Below are 3506 nucleotides of genomic sequence, written 5' to 3' on the forward strand. Positions count from 1 at the left end.
ATAAAAATTTAAACAAAAAATTTTCCTTCTCTACAGAGTCTGCCTAATTTGATCTGCTGAACCAATCACCAAAAATGTGATCTAAAATGAATTTTGTGCTCAGTTTGTATTTTAAAGAGGTATCTCATGAAAGCAAAACTATGGCCTATCTTTAAAAGAAATGTGAATGAGGCCATGTTTTCAAGATTTTAGTCCATTTGAAAATTTTCTTGACCATTAAATTTGGTTAGAAGATGATAATTATCTTTATCTTGATTCCTTATTTCATTTAGAAAAGGGAGAAAACTAGAGCTACTCAAAGGTAAATTCATTCAATAAACACACTATTTTGGTTTAATTATGTCACTCCACAAACTTATCTTGAAATGAAAAGCTCCAGGACCTCAAGCTGTGACATTATTTGGAAATAGGCTCCTTGTATAGGTAATCTAGTTACTAAGAGGCCTTTACTGCAGGTTCTAATCCAATATGGTGCCGTTATATAATAAAAAAGAAAGTTTGAGACAAAGAGAGAGGCACAGAGGGAAAATGATCTGAAGACACATAGGGAGAAGATGAACACGTGACTGGAGTGATGTATTAGGCTGGCCATAATGTTCATTTGGATTTTTCAGCTGTTACAGAAAAACATGAATAAATTTTGTGGCCAACCCAATATCTACAACCCAGGGAATGTCAAGGAATGTTTGCAAACACCAAATGCTGGAAGAGGCAAGGAATCTCCTCACTTGGAAATTTCACAGAAAGCATGGCCCTACTGACACCTTAATTTCAGAGGTCTAGGCTCCAGAACTATGAGAAAATAAATATCTATTGTTTTAATCTACCAACTGTACCTTACTTTGTTACATCAGCTCTATCAAACTAATTTATATACATAAGCATAAAATAAAAATGAACCACATATATGTGTATATATATATACTTCTAACATTGTAATATTTATATATACGTGTATAATTTCTAACACTTATCTTCTTGCTAATCATGATTTAAAGACCATTGAGGGAGTAGCTTTACGTGCAGTGCGGCGGCAATGGCAGCGCGCATCTTCCTCCTCTTCCTTCCGCAGGGCCAGAGTCCCTGAGGGAGTCCAGCTGCACTTAAGTCTGGCCTGTGCGAACTGTCTCCACAATGCCCCCCAAGAAACAGGCTCAGGCTGGGGGCAGCAAAAAAACGGAGCAGAAAACGAAGGAGAAGATTATCGAAGACAAAACTTTTGGTCTGAAGAATAAGAAAGGAGCAAAGCAACAGAAGTTTATCAAGGCTGTCACTCATCAAGTTAAATTTGGTCAACAGAATCCACGTCAGGTAGCACAAAGTGAAGCTGAAAAGAAGTTGAAGAAAGATGACAAGAAGAAAGCATTGCAAGAGCTAAATGAGTTGTTCAAACCTGTAGTTGCTGCTCAAAAAATAAGTAAAGGTGCAGATCCCAAATCCGTAGTATGTGCATTCTTCAAGCAAGGACAGTGTACTAAAGGAGATAAGTGTAAGTTCTCTCATGACTTGACTGGAGAAAAAATGTGAAAAGCAAAGTGTTTACATTGATGCAAGAGATGAAGAACTTGAAAATGATACTATGGATAATTGGGATGAGAAAAAACTGGAAGAAGTTGTGAATAAGAAGCACGGTGAGGCGGAAAAGAAAAAAACAAAAACTCAAATAGTGTGCAAGCATTTCCTTGAAGCTATTGAAAACAACAAATATGGCTGGTTTGGGGTATGTCCTGGAGGGAGTGATATTTGCATGTATTGTCATGTACCGCCTCCTGGATTTGTCTTGAAAAAAGATAAAAAGAAAGAAGAGAAAGAAGATGAAATTTCATTAGAAGATCTAATTGAAAGAGAGCGTTCTTCCCTAGGTCCAAATGTTACCAAAATCACTCTAAAATCTTTTCTTGCATGGAAGAAAAGAAAAAGACAAGAAAAGATTGACACACTGATATATAGAACAGTCTTGTGGCCTCTGTGGGAGAGGGAGAGGGTGGGATGATTTGGGAGAATGGCATTGAAACATGTATAATATCATATATGAAACAAGTCGCCAGTCCAGGTTTGATGCAAGATACTGGATGCTTGGGGCTAGTGCACTGGGATGACTCAGAGGGATGGTACGGGGAGGGAAGAGGGAGGTGGGTTCAGGAAGGGGAACACATGTATACCTGTAGTGGATTCATGCTGATATATGGCAAAACCAATACAATATTTTAAAGTTAAAAAATTAAATAAAATAAAAAGAAAAGATTGATAAACTTGAGCAAGATACAGAAAGAAGGAAAGCAGATTTTAAAGCTGGGAAAGCATTAGTGATCAGTGGTCGTGAGGTGTTTGAATTTCGCCCTGAACTAGTTGACGATGATGATGAGGAAGCAGATGATACCCATGACACCCAGGGAAGAGGTGGTGATGAGGTTGATGATTCAGTGAGTGTAAATGACATAGATTTAAGCCTGTACATTCCAAGAGATGTAGGTGAGACAGGTATTACTGTAGCCAGTCTTGAAAGATTCAGCACATATACTTCAGAAAAGGATTGAAACAAATTAAGTGAAGCTTCCGGAGGTAGGGCTGAAAATGGTGAGAGAAGTGATCTGGAAGAGGACAAGAAAGGGGGAAGACAGCAAAATGGAGCCATCGATGCTGTTCCTGTTGATGAAAATCTGTTTACTGGGGAAGATTTGGATGAACTAGAAGAATTAAACACACTTGATTTAGAAGAATGACACCAAACAAGTCAATGAAAAAATTGAGCCAGCTCAGCAGGAGTTGAAATTGACTACATTAATTTTTTTCCACCTAAAACTCTTCAACAGGATGTTTGTTTCCCATGCTGATTCTGGAGGGCTTAGTTCCTCCAAAAAAGGAATATTCTCCCTACATCTTGTTTTGTGACTTTGGCTACATCTCATAGTAAGTTCAGAGTAGTTCATGATAAATTAAAGATAAATGGTCATTGCAGGAAATGATTGATTGTTGTTATTGTCCACTCAAGTAGGAAGTGTAAACTACTTTTCCAGCTTTTGATTTTCACTGGGCATGTGTTGTTACAAGGACAACATAAATTTAAATTACCCTTCATTTAATGCAATTTTTAATGAGTGATTCTATTTCCTTTGTATTTATATGTTTAAAAGACTGCCTAAGATACGAGCCTGTACTTCATCAAGGAAACTGCATATGCAGGTTCATTATTGTATATCTTTGGACAATTAGATGGTCATTTAAAATGAAATTTCATTAATCTGAAAAGATCAACCGCAATGCCCTGTGTTAAACTGTTTGAAACTACTCCCTTTTCTTTTTTGCCAATAAAGTTGTAAATAAAAACAGTGATGCAATAAAAAAAAAAAGACCATTGAGATTGAAATGGTAATTCACATTCAAAACAAATCCAAAGCAGCCCTTTGGCAGTTACAGAAATCTATTGTAAAGATGAAAATTAAAGCTTCCCACTTGGTTTTAAATATCTTTGTATTAATATGTTCAGTAACTTGAATATTTATATG

General features: G+C 36.6%; 1 pseudogene; it reads left to right on the forward strand.

Moving 5' to 3' along the window:
- Positions 1 to 1131: 1131 nt before the first annotated feature.
- LOC109574697 (zinc finger CCCH domain-containing protein 15-like) lies at positions 1132 to 3298 on the forward strand (annotated as a pseudogene).
- Positions 3299 to 3506: the final 208 nt, after the last annotated feature.

The sequence above is a fragment of the Bos indicus genome, chromosome 20 (assembly GCF_029378745.1).
Source record: "Bos indicus isolate NIAB-ARS_2022 breed Sahiwal x Tharparkar chromosome 20, NIAB-ARS_B.indTharparkar_mat_pri_1.0, whole genome shotgun sequence".
In the NCBI taxonomy this organism is placed as follows: domain Eukaryota; kingdom Metazoa; phylum Chordata; class Mammalia; order Artiodactyla; family Bovidae; genus Bos; species Bos indicus.